Below are 19,117 nucleotides of genomic sequence, written 5' to 3'. Positions count from 1 at the left end.
TCATGACCGATGGGCGGAGACGAGCTCAGTACAGTGCGGAATCTTTTCTTTTTTCTTTTGCAGATAGAATCTTGAAAACGCACGCACAGAAACACCTTCTCATCAGATCACATTCCTTGCTTCAGAGTCTGCTGTCCTTCCTCCAGAGCCTACCCCAGACTGTCGGCAAGTCTTCACAGTGTCTACAGAAACTGCATTCCCTCTCCGCAATCTCAATGAGCCATCTGACATTGCTGAAACTGTAGGTTGTAGCCCCTCATGAAAAGATCAGTTCAGCCTGGTGTTCCTGAAAAAGTGTTTTTTCTTGTCTAACTTTATCAGAAAGCAGGAAATGAAGAAAGCTCCTTATATCATTAGGCAGGTTGGTGTCTTTTAAGTCTCTCTTGTACAGTATATTAAACGGGTGATTTTCATGTGTTTGGTCTGATTGGGTAAGTGTGTCTAGTAATGCTGCTGCTTATCAGGGTGTGACTCAAGTTTGCAAAGGTAAAAACATACATTAAACTGGACTGGGAACTACTCCGTTCTGTTTGATTTCTTGTTAAATATTAAAAGGGTTTTATTGGTCATAAGCGCCTGTTTGCAAACTCACTTAAAAGGAGTTGGATTCTTTCATACCTAAGTAGGGAACTGGTTACAAAAGCTTGGCATTAAGAAACAAACAGTAAACAGTGTCTTTATGTCCTTAAATCAAGATTAGAGGGTTAGACTGGCTCTCTGTTTTATTGCCAGGAGGCTGGAAGATTCCCCAGCCCATATTCCAGCTTGCAAGTCAGGCAGCACTTTCAAATCCTTTAAACTCTTGTAAACCTTTTTTTAAAATTTTATAGTTTATATTTTATCCTCGTTTTAATTTTTTGTATTAAATTGTACATTCACATGTTTCTGATATTTTTGCTTTCGCTTTGTTTTATGGTAAAGTGCCTTGAGATTATGTCAGGAAAGGCACCATATAAAATAAAGATGATTATTATTTAAGCAGCTTTTTTAGACGTAAATACATTTGAGAACAACAAAAACAAGCAAGGAAGAGTAGAGAGGGAGAGATTACCATCATTGGGGCCATCACTTATCTTACAAAAAAACTGTTCTTCAGTAACCTCTTTTTTTAAAAAAAATACATAATCTGCATATACAGTATTTGTCTTTTGTTATATTTAATAAAGATGTCATATTTTTTTATGTTTGCTTTCAAATTATTTTTCTTTAAAGACCTTAATGTTGTACTTTTTGTTTAAAAATCCCTTTTGCCTCATTGCTAGAGAGAAGCATAGATCACTTTCACTGTATTGATTTTAAGGTTGAGTGTAATGTTTTTAAAGATACAGAAGAGTATAATTACATCAGTCTGGGAACATTTACTGTGGTATACAGTACCATGGTAAAAGACCATGTGGACAAGCACGGACAGGTTCAGGAAACCTTGGTCCAAAGCACGGATCACACAGCAAAGCAGAGTTATAGTGAAGTTTAGTCATGGTAATGCCATGGCAAACCACAAACGTAAGTCAGATTTACCACACTAAACTTTAACAAGGTTCAACCTGTTGTTTGTTCTGTTTTGGGGGATATGTTGCTACCGTCTGTAAATTTATGTTTGAATTAGAATTGTACAGTATGTATATTTCTTTTGCATGATTATAAGGACTCTGGGATGGATTGTTCAAGACTGGTATAGCAAGGGATTGCTAAAAATAAAACAGTGGATTTGTGATCTTGCAGGTGCGGAAGAACTCCAGCATAACTCTGGAGTGCTTGATCATTAGAGAATATCTTTTTAAATACCTGGTGTGGGGGTCAGCGCATCTAGATGTGTCTAGAGGTTTAAGGAGGTGACTTAAGTGTTTTGCAGAAGTACTGCAGAGAAAGGACAGAAGCCCACGTAGTGATAATTTAGGATGCTGTCAGCCCTGCCATTGAGAAACCATTCCTTTTAGGGATTAAAGGCTCTTTGTGTTTGGCCATTCCATCTTTCATCGTTCAGAAAAACACACCCAGCCGGACACTTAAACTGAAAAATGTGAGCCGGGATCTTGGTATGAACAGATAATCCTCAGAGCCTAAAACCGCAAACACCCGACCGCTTGACTGGTACTCAGGTCTTTAGAGGAGGAAAAAAAGGCTCTCAGTCTCAATCAAAAATAAATCCTCTTCCACTTAATGCATTCTTTTACTGGAGATATAGGATTTAAAATTTTGAGACTGTGTAGGGCACTAGAAAAATGGCAGAAGAAAATATGTTTTGTTTTAATACCAGAGGAACCAAGATGTAGTCTCCACTGAACCAAGTCACTATTCACAGCCTTCCTGATAGTTACAGAGTATAGATCCAAATTGTCTTTTGTGCTATGATGCTGATCAGCCATTCAGTCCATCAAGCACTGAGCTGAAAGGAGGGTTTTTTGTCACTTAGACAGTAGTTACTTGGAAACCCTTGAGCTGCAGAAAGAAACTGGCATGTTTCAGTCTGTGTGACAAACTGCATTTTGGATAGCAATTTGTCATGTAATGTGCCGACCTTTCCAATAGGCACAGGCTGATCCAGCAACACTTAAGACTATCTTCGGTGATGCCGTTTTGGTTCAGTGCTCCTGCACAGATTGAAATAGCCAGGCGAAAGAGCTGGAACGTCCTGCCATGCTTTGCACAGAGCTGTGTTTCTTTCCTTGACGGGCTACGGAGGGGGCCTGTCTCCCACAGAGCGTGCCCAGCAGGCCTGGCCTTGTGCTGCGGGCTCCAGTGTGCTCCTGTCCCCTCTGTGCGCAAGCCAGTCATGGCAGAAATGGGGTCTGTCCAGCTCTGCCCATCCTCAGATCTTTGATTGGGTTTTTGAACCTCTCTGCTACATGGTCAGTGTTTCATGCGTTCAAAGAAAAGGAAACTGGAAATTAGCAGTCCTGGGTGTCGTACTGCCCTAGTCTGTCAGGGTTAATAGGGTTGTTTAATGCACTGAAGGACAAGAGTGGTATTGACTCCAGAACGACCAATTCGTGAGTTTCAAGAGCTTTGCTCCTTAGTTGTACTGTTACAGAGAGAATCTGGGTTCGACCCACGTACAGTAGCTACTACATGTTCACAAGCTGTCCCATTTTCATTTCTTCCTGTACAGTTCTTTCTTATTCACAATAACAATGACAGACTAAATTCTATTAGTTACAGGGATTCATAAGAGTGTACAATAAAAATAAACTTCACATAAGCAAATTATTCAGGGCCATATGATTATGTCATATTATTATGACATTATGCTTACATAAAACATCTGGAAAATTAAAATGGTGTTTTGATTCTATAATATATTATTGTAAAACTGTAATTTTGATTTTGCAAAGACAATGTTAAAATGGCAACTTTTGAGCTTGCTTCAAGGACTCGGTTAAAAATAAAAAAAACTTTTTACATGCGAAATAGGCAAGGAGACGGTCAAATAAAAATCTGTGCAAAATGTATATGTATTATATTATATGAAGAAGCAGTGTTTTGTTTTTTTATGAAAATGGTTTTATTTTTTAGAAATAGTTTCTTGTACAAATAAACTAAGGCAACCATTTCTCATAACTCTGAATTTCCACACAATGGGGGTTTCTCAGCGAATCTGATCTGTGCTGCTCTCTGTGTCCGATCACTCCTCTTCGTGCCATGACCGATCTTTGGGCAGAAACGGAAAGTGGAGTCCTTTTAAAACGTCCCTTGGAATGGTGTAACAGCAATGCAATGTTGATTTGTCATGATGTTTCTGAGGTTTTGTGCTGGAAGTGAGTTCTGTTTTCCTACTTTGAAATTTGCCGGGAAAAACAATCTACAGTTCATTGTGTTTCTGCCTTTTCTGGCAGAAACACGACGCTAACAAAACAAACTATAGAAGTGTAAAGATACAAACAATTTTCCACGGTCTTTCCAGTAATCAGCAGGCAGATAAAAGATGGAATTAAAGAACAGATTTGAATTCCACATTCTGTTCTTGTACAGGCTTTCTTTCTCTGTCCAGAGTAGTATGTTTCTTCAAAACGAATTTCAACGTGTTGTAACATTAGTCTGTTCTCATTTGTGAAATGTGTGCTTGTGTGTTGCAAACAGAGGATGGGAGGGGGGAAAGGCCAATTCAATTATTTATTCAGGCGCAAGGTCTGGTCCTTATAGACAAATGATGCTGTAAGGTTCTGCTTCACAGCTGAGTTTAATAATTAACAGGTGGATGGCTCTCAATCTCAATCGCAGCTATGGCCACGCTGTTCAGTTAATGGGTGGACTACTGCATGGTGTAAAAATCCTTTTGAATTGTCAAAAGTACTAATAAAGTAAAAGTTCAACTTTACAGCTCCGCATTTTTCCTGTCTCCATCATACGCATGTTGATCGTTCTCTGTCTCTTCTGCACACACACTGAAGAGCAACAGGACATTCTGGCTATAGCTGGGGGTTTTCAGATCCTGACCGCTGAAAGATTATGCTCACTGCAAATAATGGATCATAACATAGTGCCTCACATGTACCGTTTACACGTCTCCAGCAAGCTAGAACGTCGACTAAATTATAATTCTGTAAAGAGGAAATAAAAGTAATAGAAAATTAATTAGGAATTAAGAACTCAAGCGGTCTGCACTGGTTATAATTAAAATAAAGTCGAACAATGGAAATAACATTAGTGTAACAACTTCCAAAGTTCGGCAGTGTAACAACGTGAAGTGCACGCTGGAGAATCGATGTCAGAAATTCAATATTTTATACCGTGCGCAGCGTACTCTGCTACACTTAACACCACGACAGCCGTGCGAGACGTGCACTGTCAGAGAGTAAAAGGTAAGAAAATTCAGACACGTTAGTCTTGCTCGTTTTCTCTTGTTGTGGCTGTCCTACCCGTTTCAAAAGGCTTCCGTGCGCCCGCTAGCTTGCTCTCGGTGTGGACTCCCATCTGAGCCAGCAGGTCTGTAGCTACTCCCCTTCTCCGCCAGCGCCGCCCCGCTCGGCCTCACCCCCGTCTCCCCTGCACCTTCCCGCACACTGCCCGGGGATCTGCGCCGAGGAGCGGACAGCGCAGCAGGCGGCTTGCAAGATCAGATCCTGCTCGGATATTGAGGGTTAACCAGACACTTTGTTCTGTTTCGAGGTGTTGGACCCTGAAAGGTAAGAGAAACAGTCTTACTTCCCCCTTCATCGATCGCATCGGGTTCCTGACGGAAAGCTGCAGAACGGTTCAGGACGAGTGTAATGTCACTGCGCTTAATTGAGCTGCTAGGGATAATTGTTCCATTAGAAAAAGCCTGGCTCTGTTTTTCTTTTTTATCATGCCTTTTTCCAGAAGAAACAATAATATTCTTTGCAGCGACCTCAGATGGTACTGGTTTGAAACAAACAAAAATAAAAGCATAAATAAGTTACATCTCTTTGACTTTTGTTTATTTTTGTGTCTAAGTTTCACTTTAGCAGCTCAGTCTATATACAGTACGGTGTAGTAGAGTGTTTTGCTCACGACATCTCTAAGGAAGAAGCTTAATTAAAAAAAATGTGGAGTGGGCTGAATGATAGTCCACTAATTCAGAAGTGCGTACACTTAATAAGAAGCTCATTTGTTTACACGCCTGTGTTACAAGTCTGTGTGAACTGGCGGAATAGGAGACGACCCGAGGCTCGAAATGCGAGCTCCTATACATATATTAAGCTTAACATTTTAATGTAATTTTTTCTGCTAGAGCTGGGGACAGGCCTTTCTGACCAGAGCTGCAGCGTGTGCGCCTTAATAGTCAGATCCTGGGTTCCCCGCAGACGGGAGGCTTGTCATTAGCTGGTGCATGATGTGTCCTGAAAGAGGGAAGAGTTATTAATTTCTAGTGTGTTAAAAGCCTGTGTGAAAAACAGGGCTGTGATGGACCCATTTTCTGTTCCTGCGGTGCTTAATGTTCAAACAGTTAATGCCGTTGAGGCGTCAGAGATGGGATCCCTGTGTGAGGTTTGTCAGAGACGCCAATGTTAAGCGACTGCTGACTTCCGGGGGACTGTTCACTACAGTTGATGAATAAGAAATTCACTCTTTACTACAGCTGAAGGGACAAGAAATCATTTTCCACCGCTTTTAGGGAGCTGTTACCTTTGCGAACAGCCGGTGTGAGAACTCTTTTTAGGGAATTTTTAAGATAGGAAATGGAATCAATTTCCACGAAGTGTTGGGCTGATCGTTTTTGGTTAGGGATTAAGTTCGGTCTCCTTTTAATGCAGGCTGTAAGCACATTGGTAATAAATCAGCACTTCTGTTGTATTGTGTCAGTCTGCATTGCCAGCTATAAAAATAGGCGCTTCTTTCAGTTGTCTGTGTCAGTATCTGTACGGTAGAGATGAATTTGCTCTTTGGTGACATGAACTTGACTCACTGGTGAAATACTGTTCACAATCTGCAAGTAATATGAGAACATTAATTTCGGGGCCAGTAAAGTATTTAAGCAGTCTCAATACTTCATGCTTGTTATATAGTAGAAGGGAAACACACCATTCTTATTAGCGTATTATTCGAAAAATAATTACTGAAGAAAAAATTAATTCAGTTCAGTTAGGCTATAAAGTAAGCCGTTTAGGTTAGCCGTTACAGTCATGAGAGTCTGTGGATACAGACTCCTGCTTTGTCAGGGTTCAACTACGCAGAACAATTTTTAACAAGCGAATCAAAACAGGAGATCGTTTGATAAATGTTCTTTAATAAACGTTTTGCACTGTACGGTCTGGTTGATCAAAATTAATTTAATATCCTGTATCGCAATTTTTAAAAAAATATTTTAGCTTTGAAGTGTGCAGCGTTAAATTAGTTTACACGAGACTGGCAAATACCGGCATATATATATTTATTTAAAAGGTCTGAAATGTCCCATTTTTTTTCTGGTTATACAAAATGCAAAGCTTTTAATTTAAAGGACAAATGTTGGTACGTGCTCTTAACATCCGAAATTTGTTTCCGAAGCAAAACGTTTTCGGATCTGCCTGGCTAAGATGTCAAACCACTCCAGATTTTCCTGTGCTGTAACTGTCGAGCACTGACCAGCAAATCAGGCTTAGCCTCCTCGCCGGCCGCCTCGTCCTGGTTAGTCGAGTACTGCCCGTTCTGCTCCTCCAGTGTTTGCTGATCGATTGGCAGCCCGGGACTCACTCGCTGTCAGTACAGCATTGATTGAGCGGCGCCGCAGCTGAACTAACTGGCTCTGGTAAATATATCTCTGGAATTCGGCAGTAGGTCTTTTCTGTTCATCCCCCCCCACACACACACATTAAAAACAAGTGTTTACGATTCTAAACATTTTCGGACAAACCCCTGTCGTTATCCGAGATTAAACGGTGTGGCTCGAAACCTAAAAACTAAAATGTGTCGTCTTGGACGATTTTCCACGCGTATATTACGGACGAGCGCAAGACGGCGGCTGTCTGGACAGTTTACTGTGTGAACATGTTTACTGGGGGAGCACGGCCTGTCCAGCATGGTTATCTCCCACAAGAATTGCAAGGTGAGGACACTGCTTAATGGCATCATTAGTGGCTGCTGATATTGATTGTGATCAATCACGCAGCTCATCTGAATTTGACATAAGGCGCTGGCAGTTAACCTCCAGCAGTACTTGGTAATGGGTTGCCAGACCCAAGATTTATGCACCTCTGCAATAAATGACCTTAGAAGTGCCACATTTGCTATAAATTATATATTATTGCTATAAGTGATCGTGCTTTAGTAAAATAAGAGGTATTCAGTCCAGAATCTGAATTTGCCAGATTTTAAATGATGTGCCTTAACAGCTGTGCACGCTGTCTTGAAGAATATCTGAACTCTTCATGAAAGATTGCATTTCGGGCTCTCCCTTTTTAAGTTAACTAAGGAACAATGCTGGTGAAACAAATGGTTGTGCTTTGAAACTTTGATTCTCCCGACTTGAAAAGACAGAAAACCAAGATGACCCAGCAAAGATGAGGAAAGAAAAAAACTATTTGTATTGAAATAGAGTTTTACTTAATAAGAGTCAGATATTGTGAATAGATATTAGTTTGGAGTAAAATGTTCTCCAGAAGTGAAATGTACTACAGGTTGAGAATCCCTTATCCGAAATTCCTGGGACCGAAAGTGTTGCGGATTTCGGATTTTTTCGGATTTCCGAATATTTTCATATTTGCATCTATAAAATGGGACAGCTTGGGGATGGGACCCAAGTCTAAACACGATATCCATTTACATTTCATAATATAGCTTATACATATACCCTGAATGTAGTTTTATATACATTTTATAGTTTTTATATACATTTAATGTATATAAATATTTATATACATTAAATATTTTTTTAAACATAATACCATCAGAAAGGTAAAATATCAGTCTCCACCTACAATGTCATGTTTTGATTAAAAGGTTACAGTACACGTACGCCATTTGTATTTTATTTTTTACTATACAGGTATTAAGTTTTATGTAAGGTATAAAAACAAAGCATTGAATATGATTACAGGTAAATAAAATGAAAACTGAAGTTTTCAAAAAAAAAGTCAGCATTGTATTTTTGAAGTAATGTACAAGTAATGATGCTAGTCAAGTTACACTCATACATGGAGGTGAAATTCAGATCTCACGTAAAAATAACGTTTTGTACTTACTGTACAAAAAAAAAACAAAACAAAACATGATGATCACTGCTTACAAACTTGAAGATAAATGCATCCCCAGACATTACAACTACATCAGGTCCGAGAAACTTGAGGGAGAGGGTACGTCATCGATGACATCACTGTGAGCTGGAAAGTTCGGTGAGTTATCAGTATCCACCTACGAAGTCGTGTTTTGATTAGAAGATTACAGTACATAAATATTTTGGTATAAAAAAACAAAACATGGAATTTGATTACAGGTAAATGTAATGAAAACTGAAAACTTCAGCATTATATTTGTAACGCAACAATTACGCTAGTCATGTTACACTCATTCATAGCGTTTTATGTGGAGGTGAAAGCGGCGCACAACAGCTGTACGTGGTGGAGCCATCCGGCACTGTGGAATTTCCCATGTGTGGCGTGTCATGTCAGCATTCCAAAAACTTTCGGATTTTGGAGGTTTTCGGATTTTGGAATTTCGGATAAAGGATTTTCAACCTGTATTATAATTGGGTTTTCTAAAATTAATCCATGCTACTTAATCAAAGAAATATGCATTTTATCCAGAAAAGGTTTCGTAAGTGTCTGGGGGTTTGTGGAATAAAGAGATCTTTATTGAGATCATCAAGTGACAGGACACTGTGTGTCTTGAGTTTCCCCCAGTGCTGGTGTGGTGGCGCTGGCCACTCCCCTGACAGCAGGCCCTTGTTTCCGGCCTCTTGATCAGTGAGTCTCGGAGAGCAGGCCCACACTCATTTTCTCGGGCAGCCAAGAGTGAGACTCTGCCCTTGTTATCAATCTGTCAGTGCTCTTCGCTGGCGGAGGTAACGAGTGAGTGACCCGAAAGATCACAGACCGTTTTGTTCCATTTGAGGTGCTGCTGATTTCTGAAGAGTGCCTTTTCCGAGAGCTTGAAAGTCACGTTTTCTACGGTGGAAATGACTGAGGGTGGAGGACCTCATCCGCAGTTCCACTAGAACTCCACTTAAGCAGCTTAGATCAGAACCTGAACCTGGGTCAAGTCTTTATCCAGCTACAGTATGCCTAGTATTGAAAAAAGCTAAAGGTCTCTTTCAGTCTTGCAGTGTTGTAATATGATGTCAAACAGTACACCTTCTTGCATATATTGGAAAGGAGCATCACCTAGACAGCTTACTGTATAAATGGAAGTGTGGCACTTGTTTTAATCACTCATAATGCAAATTGAGAACATTTTACAGAAATATCTTATGAGGTGCTCTTGCAGAGAGAGGTTTGCTCAAGAACTGTATCTCTTGCCATGTGGTGCTAGCCAGCCACTTTAATAAAAAATACCTTTCCAGATAAAAAAGGAAGGGGAACCCATTAACACATCTGCACCCTGGGGGGCAGGGTCTGTTTGTGAAGCCCAGGAGGTACCATGTTCTTAATCTGAGTGAATCTGACAGGCGGAAGCTGTAGAAGGTGATCCAAGGATCAGACACGGTGTGTGTGGGCTTGGAGTTGATCACTCGGTGGTGTTTCTGTTCGATCTGCTTTACCAGGGAATTCCAAGTATGCAAAGAAGGACAAGTAAAGTTAATAAGTGACTCAGTGAAGTCATTAAGAGCACAGGTAGAACGAAATGGGAAATCCACGAGGCTCTACAGGACCAGGGGTGAATAGAATGAATTTTCAGCTATACCTGTGGAAATAGGATCCCGGAGAAAAAATGTCAGATTGTGTTAAAATGGTTGTGTTTGTTGCTGAGCTATTTGATGTGCGTTACCTGCCTGTGCCTGGAAGGGGAAAGTTCAGCACACTCCTGAGGGGATACTCGTAAAGGTTTATTTATGTTTTTTGGGCCACTTATATTTTTTAAAGATCAAATATTATTTAAACTAATGTTATCTGTCTGGAAATGGTTCTTTGGCTTATGAATATTTATCGGAGTTTCTTCATGGTCGCCTCCGCCCGTTAGCAGTAACGAGGAATGTAACCACAAGCTGGCTATTTCTCCTGCCTGGAGTCCCTGCCTTGGGCCCAGACTGCTCAAACGCTCCAGCACTCGTGCGCAAACTGGAGGGAGGGTATAGCCTGGAGGTGATAGTGCAGCTTAAAAAGACCAGTATTAATGGATTTTCACGGTCTCTCTAGCCTAAATATCTCTAATTAGAGGCTGTGTTTTCTTATGCTGGGTTCTGGGAAAGAAAAGGCAGCGACAGGTGGCATGTTCACTTCGGCTCGTTGTCACACAGGACAGGAGTCTTCCACTGACACTGCGCATCGGGTTTCTGTCGAAACAGCAGCTGCTGGCGCTCCTTGCTGTGATCTGAATAATGTCCTCGGAGGGTGAGGTGAAATCACCCCAGCATTGCGCTGCTGTTTCCAAGCAAGAGCATGGGTAACATTTGCGTCACATAAAGGACCTTACATATAATGCCTTAATATCCTGAAGACATCATCTGTGCAGCAGACTGAAGTACTAGGTTACTCATTTGCTCAGGCTTAGTGATATATTTACTGCATGTTCAGTGCCGTTGAGTTCCTCAACTGCAGCTTAACTTGATTTAAGAGCAGTTCTGCTTTGCTGATGAACTCTGCTAAGGAACCGTTCTTCATTTGTGTAGAAGAAACCAGGATCGGTGAGTATTAGTGTTTACTCAAAATGTCCTTTTTTTGTTAAGGTTGTGGACACTAAATATGGCTTATAATATCACATTGAGAATAAGAATTAGTTTTCAGAGATGCTGAGGACATTTGTTTTCCTGCTTGGTGGTTCCGGAGGCTGTCTTTGGGGAGAAATGGAGCCGACACTGGGAACTGGTTTGAAATGCAGGTTGACTTCAGCCCTGGCGGAGCTGGATGAAAACAGACCTGATTTCATCCTGAAGGGGGAAATATACAACACAGCTGAAAGGTTCTTTTCTGGAGTTACACCTGTTAATTGAGAGTCAATCTTTAACCGTTCTGACTTAATTTAGCAGAAATTGGTATAGGAAAATAAGTCTTAGAATTCAGTGTTCTCAAAACAGCCATTAGAACAGGTTTATGTAATTTAAGAAATCTTCAGTAGAAGTCAAAAAGATGTCAAGTTTTCTTAAATAGTTGTGTTTGTTGGTGAACTATTTGAATTGTGTGTTACTTGAATGTGCCTGGAAGATGAAAGTTCCACAGAAACTATTACTCCTAAGGGGATTCTCTTAAAAGTTTATTTCTATCTAAGAAACTAGAGTTTATAAAGAGTGAAATAACATTTCATTTAACAATTGGTGCTATATCACCACAGAAAGGGAAGAGACACTTTTCCCCTCTAAATTTAACCTTTTGGCTTCTTGAAAAGTGCTGAATTCCCTTGAGAGGAATATTGTTTCTGATTTGAGAAGCTCATAAATTAGTGTTGCCAAAGCAATAACAATTAGCTGAATGTTAACAGAAATTTACAACAATCAACATTCATTGAGAGGCTTGTTCCGTCTTCCTCAGGCTGTGACAGGAGAGCACACACTGAGCTGCAGCTCTGCTGATTCCTTCCTCAGGAGGATTGGGAGCTCTCTGGTTCTGGCAGGTGTCAGAATTCTGGGATTAGATCTGTTATTTTGGGGAAGAATGTTTGTCTAATCCCAGAGTATTTCTTTCAGTGTAGCAGAAAATGCATCTCTGTCTCTGTTTCTCCCTGCTTGCTGTGGGAATACAGCCTGCCCTCTCTGGGCAGCCAGGTCTGCCTATGTCCAGTTTCCATGGCCAGGCTGTGGTCACTGAACCTGTCCTCCATGGGGAAACCAGGTCTATCTGTGTCCAGGCTGTGGTCAGTGAGCCTGTCCTCCATGGGGAAGCCAGGTCTGTCTGTGTGTCCAGGTTGTGGTCAGTGAGCCTGTACTTCTTCAGGGTCTGTTTCTCCTTCCTGGCACTCACCCTGGTCAGACACTTTGTCAGTGTGTCTGGTCTTTTTAGGTCCTGGTAGCAGTTTCCAGGTGGTGTCGCAGTGGGTTGAGGCAGTGTTGTTCGGCTAGTGCTGCAATTGGGTTGACTCCAGAGGCTGGCTGGTGTCAGTGTGGCTCAGGGCAGTGAGGGAGATCTTCTCAGAGCTCAGCTCTTGGCTCTGAGGGCCATGTGGTGGCTGGAGTTCTGGTCACTGCTTTGTCGATGTAGCCAACATTTTCTTTCTTTGTTCTGTATATTGCTTAGCAGTGGGTATCCGCCTAATCTCTCTTTTGGTGGAATCCTAGTTTGAAACTTGACTGACAGGGACAGAGAATTGACAGGTGCAGCAGAGGCTGAGCTAAGCCTGATAATAAGGGCCCTCAGACTATAAGGGCTCTAATCTGAATGGAGAGTTTGGGAAGTCCCAGGGATATCTGGTCTCCAATCTCGGGCAGACAATAGGAGAGGGTCACTTGCCTTGTTCCAGAGTGAGAGGTGGCCTGAAGACATGAGGCCTGTCGTCGTGTCTCATAAAAGGAGCACATTGCTTCTCTCAGTCAAGCTTCATGAGCCCCCAGTACCTGGAGAGGATGATCTTCCATCCATACGGTGAGGGAGAGCCGATCACATGCCTGGCCACCCATGGGCACTGCGTCCATTCACAGTCTTCCATTCCAAGAGCTCAGTGTTGGCAGTTGGTCCCGTCGTTAGTGCTGCCGTCATGCAGTATGTACTGTATGGTACAGTATGTGCAGGTCTGCTTTATTGCCCTGGAAATATTTCATAAGATTTGTGCAGGTACCTGTGAGTAATGTAACTGCCTTCTAAGCCTTTATTGACTGTAGAATATCAAACTCTGTATTATGCTGTAAAAAGTCTATAATAATTATAGTATCACAAGGACTTTTTTGAACCATGGAAATAACAGTTCCAAATCAATGGTCACTAACAAAAGCCAGTAGGAATAAAGTTTAAAGCATTCTCTTGTGCCATTTTTTTAATATTTCCTTTATCAGTTTTCATAGGCAATCTAATCCCTTGAATAATAACCCTCCCCATCTCTGCTAGACAAACCAGTTTTGCTAACCATGATGAACGATAAAGATTGTTTTTTTTATATCTTCAGCCTGGGTGTTCATTCTAAAGGCAATTCTGGAAAAAAAAGTTTGACATTTAGAATTGGTTTATATTGAATTAAGAACACTCGGATGGTTTAATATCTTGGCCAAAAATCTGTTTTTCCTTTGCTACCATTGTTTGACACAAGCGATGTATGGGGGAAAAAAGTCTAAAGGCTCATTTTAAGAGTGCGTTTGTGCAAAATGCAAACTGGCTAAAACTGTAAATGTGTGTTTGTCATTACCAGGGGAGTCTAGATCAAGGATGTATCGACATTTGTGAGGTATGGAGTTATCTACTGTATGTTTTTATTTGTACAAATTAACTCATATTTGGACCTAATATTGTAACAGTTGAGTGTACATTCACTCCCAGTGAGAGAAGGAGGCGGCAGCCCTCGAGATAAATGACCTATGTGACTTTGTAGCATGCAGAGGCAATAAAGAGTGTCAAATATTTGTTTTTTGTGTCAGGAGTCATTGCTTATGGGTGAACTGTATGTGCCTCTAAGGGAAAATATAAATTTTTTGTCTGAATGGAGCAGGTTTTCTGTAACTTTCTCAGGAAGTTCCTCCTGGTGCTTGCAGCCTAAGGTACAGTAGGCGTGTACATACTGAAAGCTTCCTTAAGGTGCTAAAGAGGGTGCCTCACAGAAATCTTTCAACCATATATTATTTTCCAGCTTTGCGGTTGTTGCATTCAGGGTAGCTAATAGCGAGTAATGTTAAAGCTTGGTCACGGATTTGCCTCTGAAAAGCAGAACATTCAGAAGGACATTGTGCATGCCGTTTCTAGTCTCTGGAGTGTTAAGTGATATATTCAGTGTTTTCAGAACCACTCGTTCTCTGCATTTGACCCATTCAGGCGCTTCCTGTGAAATACAGTCAGCATGTCAAGACTGCAGGAATCATGGGTCTTCATACGCCTGGTCAGACAGGCACTCCTCTCTCAGAGGCTGCTCACCTTCAAGCACAGGTCTGCTGCGCTACTGTCAGCTTGCTGAAGAAACGGGTGAAAAAACAAGTAGAAAATGAGCAATGCCTTCCTGTTCAGATCTCTCAGAACCGGGCAAGTACTGTTCTGAAGGCCTTTCTATGGAACTTTCTTCCCCCACTTTTTTAATTGATGAGAAATGCTGCAAGCTGTCAGGTGCAGACCCCTGTAGAAGAGAGGATTATAAATCATGACAGCAGGCTGAGACGTTCAAATGCCAACTGTTTTGTAGGCGTCTGAAGCTATGCAGACTGCAGATCCCCTTAGCCTGCTGGATTGTTGATTCAGAACAGGCTGAAAAAAGGCTTGGGCATTCAGCACACGAGCAGAACAGACACAGCTGATAAGCTAAAGACAGGTACAGGACCTGCATAGGCAGGGCTGTTCGCGTCCTCCACTTTGTACCCCTCTGCCCCATCCTGCTGGACGTTTTATCATGCACTATCAATCGCTATGTCCACTCCTATGTTACTGCTCCTAATATCAGCTGACGATGAGCGCTGGTAATGGCGCCCTCATGCTGGCTCTGCTTGGCTGCTCTGGCTGCACTCCATGTCCGGCTGTGCAGGGAACGCCCCGAGGGAACGCTCCTGATCCCAGCCAGCGCTGCGCGCCTGCACACCCTCGTCACGCGCCTTGCCACCCTCGCCACGCTGTGTCCCTTCTGGTTCTGGGCTTTTAATGAGAAAGTCTATACGTTTTAAAGTCTTTAAATATTTAAAGTTTTAAAGCCTTTTTAACTGTGTAGCCGGTGAAGGATTTTGAAGTGATAGTTTGCTGAATGCCTTTGTCATTTCAAGTAACTATGGAAAAAAAAAGCACAGATATGCCCAAGATATGGTTGTTTTTTATAACCAAATTCTTGTATTACCAAAGTCTTTCAGAATGATTCAGCTTAAGCACACTAATATATTTATTGAAATCCTGGGGTTCATGAATGTTATTCTGATAACCCAATCAAATCGTGGGCTTGAGCTTCTCCTGTACTGTATTGTGTTGATGCAGATGGAAACCTGCACACTGTGTGTGTGTGTGTGTGTGTGTGTGTGTGTGTGTGTGTGTGTGTGTGTTGCTCTCGAGTGTCAGACATGGGACAGAGGGGGGACAGAATAGTTGCAGTTTCTGAGAGCAGTGGGTTGAGATTTACTTAATCATTTTGGCACAAATCCTGGTCAGGACATCTGAAGGGTTATTATTAAACCATAATGGTTAAGAGAGCTTGAAGCAATACAGAGGTCTTTCATCATGTAGGGAGATTTAATCTGTCCAGGAAAGTGCGACTGACAAAACAAAAGGCTAAACTCCCAGTGACTGAGACCAGGCATATTGGCCTTCATGTAAATGTAGAACTTCTTTGTGTTTTTTAATCAAAGCTTTAGAAGATCTTTTCTTGAGTTAAAAATGGTATTAAAATGAAATAAACTTAATAGCTGCTTTAAATTGCTCAATTATACGCTCTGCTTGACCAGGTAGGGAGAACTGTGGAAAGATGTTCATTTAAATTAATGGCTTTTCAGGTAGGATAGAAGTAAGCTTTTGTATGTCGTTTTGTTGTACTAGAAGAATTTAGTGAAGCATTTTGATTGATTATTGCATGCAGAAAACATTTATTGCATTCTGAATGATAAGATATTTTATCATGTGTAGAAGAGGTTCCTATACAGAAATTTTTAACAGGGCTGTAAATCTTTTACATTACTTTTCAGTGTGGAATTAACCATAATACGGAATTAACATATTTACATTCTTGGTGAGCTTTCAGTTTTTCATTAATCAAACTTCTGCTGGAGTGGGATCCTCTGATGTATGCACACAAGCAGGTTTTGTTCCATACTTGTTGAGTGCATTGTCGTTGGTAGTTCATGTCCACACTGGTAGATGCTGAGTTCAAATGGTCATACTGTTGACGTGCTGATTGTAGGGCCCAGCTCACTGCTTTGTCCCAGTAATCATAAAACAAACTAGCAAAAAATCAAAGCTCTGAAAGTCTGGTCATGTAACCACAAGATATGATTTATATCATTTTATCTTCTGTATTTGCTGTCTGAAGCTCAGGAGCTGTTTTGGCAACAACCTAAATTCCGAGCTTAGCCCTCCATAAAAATGGCATTGTTTCTGTAATTATATCTCCCACCTGCGAGAGTCAGACCTTTTATATTCATGAATAATTTATCTTCTATTTAAATTCTCCCATAAATCCCTGCTCAGGTGTTCAGTGAAATGAATAGGCCAGTGTGTCGTGTGTGTGAAAGGCGGTTTTGTTCTAAAACCCTTTAACATTCTTTTTCACGGCACTGTTGCTTCAGCTTCTTCTACAGATATAGCCTCGGGTGCTTTAATTTTTCACTACCAGCAGTCTTTAGTTTTTATAACGAGGGTCTCTGATCCTGGTCCTGCAGAGACCCAGTCCAGTAAGTCTTACAGGTCCCCCAAAGGCAGGTCCCTCCAGGACCAGGACTGGGGTCCCCTGCTATTGACACCCCGTCCCTCCGGGACCAGGACTGGGGTCCCCCGCTATAGACGACCGGGACTGGACAGCCCTATCATAAGCCATTCATTTCTTAAGACTGGCGACAGTTGTAAGTTGAGGGTCACCTATGAGACCTGCTAGGTGGAGCTCTGCCAGCAGGACCAGATGGAGAAGCCTGGTTTACAGTCTGAGCAGCTTCAGTGCAGTACTTCCACCTTTTTATAGCTCTAAAGCAAAGGGACACAGGAGACACCCCTGCCCCCTCTGAAGGCACGGCTGCAGAGAAACTGTTCTTCAAGTCCATATAAAATCCATATTCTGCATCAAAATCCAATTGGGCAGAGGGGAGGAGGGTTAATATTTATTATGATAAAATTAAAAAAAAATTGTTTATCTTTTTGGAATTTTCCAGTTCTTATTTTCATGAGATAAATTGCAAAATATGTTGACACATTGGATGCACTGTAATTGTCTCCAAGACAAGCTCGTGAGTCTGCCCGCTATGTTGTGGTGGCAGTGCATTGCTGCAACAAGCTCAAAACCTGGGAGAACACCAGCTTTCTTTCCACTCTGCTGGAATCCTTAGTTCCTGTGGCATAGAAAAAACTCCTCCTGTAGTTTAGCTTTTAAGATCTAGCTTGATAGTAAGATGCCTTTCCTGGAGCCCATTCCCTTGAGTTGGAGACATGCCACCAAGATCAACAAAGCCCAGATTTACCTGTGGAATGCAAGTCTTCGATATCTGAGACATCCATTTTTCCCCCTTTTTTTCTGCTTTGCCACGGTCTTATTAGCAAATGAATGAAAGCATCTCCATTTCCTGTCAGGACGCGTACAAAGGCAAGCCTTGTGCGGGAGATGCAGCTCGCTGGGATGGCGGCTTTGTGGTTCTCGGCGTTTCTGAGTTTCCAGGCAGAGAGAAAGAGAGATGTAATCAGGCATCCAATTAAGGTGACCTCGTTTCTACCTCTCCTTGTAATGATGTTACTGGAGCAGTCTGTAAATTTATGCAGGCGATGTAAAGTTGTGTTACAGAGGGGACTAGGTTAAGTGGTGCCAGGTGAGAAATCAGGGTTTTGGGTTTCTTTTCGTGTGAAGGATTGTAGTCCGCTCTATAGGGATCGGAGGTGTTTGAGTTTTTCTCTGGGAGGCGGGGGGGGTGTCTGCTCAGTGTTCACTTTTATTTGAAGTTAGCATTGAAATCAGTGCAGTTCCTCCCCTCATCTGTAAGAGTATTTGCAATGATGGTAAAAAGTGTTGCCAGGTCTTGGAATGGTAAGTGATGAGCAAAAAATTTTAACTGAACATTTTTTTTTTTGAGGTCGGATACAGCTCTGAAAATATAATTCATAATTGTTTTTATAAATGTAGCCCGACCTTTGATATACCTGCTGAATTGCCAGTGAGACCATGTCATTTGCGTACTTGAAAAGTTCTTGCTGTTTGATTTCCAGTTTGGAAACGATGGCTGCTTTTATTTATTGGTTGTTTCTAAGACGAGATCTTGAAAAGTGGTGGATAAAGATATTTTCTCTAGAAATGTTTGGTTTCAATGGGAGCTTCAAAATGTCAGTTGGCGTAATTGGAAATACTGTCTTTACTGTCGCTTTTGACTGAAGCCTAATTGGACTTGAATATTCTTTCATGTGTTGAGTTGAACTGTTACACCTCTGCTTTCACTTTTAGAATCGAGTGTGTGTTTCGCCTCTTCCCAGCACTTGCACTGTGATTAAAAGGAGCTTCATATTCACCAGTAACAATTTCAACTACCATTGCAGTCTGCTTTCTTCTGTGGTATGGTTTAGAAATAGGTTTCATGCTGAGGTGTTCCTTTAAAAGATGCACCAGAGGAATGGGCTGATTTTCAGTTGTTTCCTGGTAGACCTCACAGCGAGAAACAGCACAATCATATCAAGTTACACTTCCACATAAAGCACAGTGATTAATTATTCTAACGCGTCACCCTCCTCTGATACTGAAGGGAAAGCACCTGAAGGCAGTGAAGCACAGTGAATGTTGAATGGCAGTTCCCTAACACTGG

The 19,117-nt window shown here is 41.5% G+C and overlaps 2 protein-coding genes across 2 annotated transcripts in view; both read left to right on the top strand.

Annotated features, from left to right (window-relative positions):
• kif5c (kinesin family member 5C) overlaps positions 1-1,182 on the top strand; it is a 46,371-nt gene extending 45,189 nt beyond the window's left edge. Inside the window, exon 26 of the mRNA XM_088930093.1 lies at positions 64-1,182. The gene's annotated coding sequence lies outside the window, so the exon portion shown is untranslated. The remainder of the gene's footprint in view (positions 1-63) is intronic.
• A 3,815-nt stretch (positions 1,183-4,997) lies between these two features.
• Positions 4,998-19,117, top strand: part of lypd6b (LY6/PLAUR domain containing 6B) — a 31,039-nt gene continuing 16,919 nt past the window's right edge. The window contains exon 1 of the mRNA XM_088930092.1: positions 4,998-5,123. The gene's annotated coding sequence lies outside the window, so the exon portion shown is untranslated. The remainder of the gene's footprint in view (positions 5,124-19,117) is intronic.

The sequence above is a fragment of the Atractosteus spatula genome, chromosome 13 (assembly GCF_055471065.1).
Source record: "Atractosteus spatula isolate fAtrSpa1 chromosome 13, fAtrSpa1.hap1, whole genome shotgun sequence".
NCBI lineage: Eukaryota > Metazoa > Chordata > Actinopteri > Semionotiformes > Lepisosteidae > Atractosteus > Atractosteus spatula.
The sequence above is the reverse complement of the archived record's forward strand: the minus strand, read 5'-3'. Positions and strand labels throughout refer to the sequence as shown.